The following is a 938-nucleotide window of genomic DNA, read 5'->3' on the forward strand; positions in this document are numbered from 1 at the left end:
GGCCGGGGGTCTCGGGGGCCGGGCGGCCTCGGGGGGCCGGGCAGTCCTCCCCACCTCCAGCGCCTTGACGTGCCGCGAGCGATCGTCCTGGGAGCGCTTCTTGTTCTCCAGCTCCTGCTCCAGGTTGTGCAGGCGCTGCAGCAGCACCTCCTTGTCCAGCAGCGCGCTCTCCCGCTCCGCCTGGCTGTCCTGCAGCGCCTGCTTCAGCCGGGACACCTGCGGCGAGCAGGGAAAAGCTGTCCCCAGGAGAGACGTGTCCCCAAGGTCCCCATGGTGGGGCGGAGGGGTCGGCGTGGGGACCCCCGACCCTCCAGCCCTCCCCGCACCTCGTCCTGCAGCCGCCCCACGCTGAACTGCATCTTCTCCACCTCGGCACCCCGATCCTTGGCCTGTTTCTGGGAGTCCGTGATCTCCTTCCGTGACTTCTCCTTGAACTCCTCCAGCTGCGACTGGAGCTCAGCCATGGAGCTGTGTGACTCTGCTGTCATCTGCTCCAGCTGCGGCACAGGGGGACAGCTCAGGGCTGGGACCGGCTGATGGGACTCGAAGTGGGAGAGGACACCCGTGGGCAGGGGGCTGGGGGGGATGTTCCTCTGAATGTGCTCAGAAGCATCAGGGCAAAGGCTGCAAGGATGACCCCAGACACTTGAAAGGAGCCACTTGGGGGAGGACAGGGGACAACGCAGCCCTGGGACATCAAGGGATGTTGATCCATGGGATTTATAGAGCCTCCTGGGACACTGAGGAAGGATCGGTCCCAACCAGCTCCAAAGCTCCATGCCCGAAGTCCTGGATCCCTCCCCTAACCCATCTCGGAGATCCCCCCTGCGGCACAGAGACCGGGTTCGGTGGCACAGGATGCCCAACAGGACGGGGGGGGGGGAGGGGTCTGGGTGGCCCTGGAGACCCTCAGGTGCCCCAAACCTCTTTGTTCAGCT

The sequence above is a fragment of the Chaetura pelagica genome, unplaced genomic scaffold, assembly GCF_000747805.2.
Source record: "Chaetura pelagica isolate M959 unplaced genomic scaffold, ChaPel_1.0 scaffold1598, whole genome shotgun sequence".
Lineage (NCBI taxonomy): Eukaryota > Metazoa > Chordata > Aves > Apodiformes > Apodidae > Chaetura > Chaetura pelagica.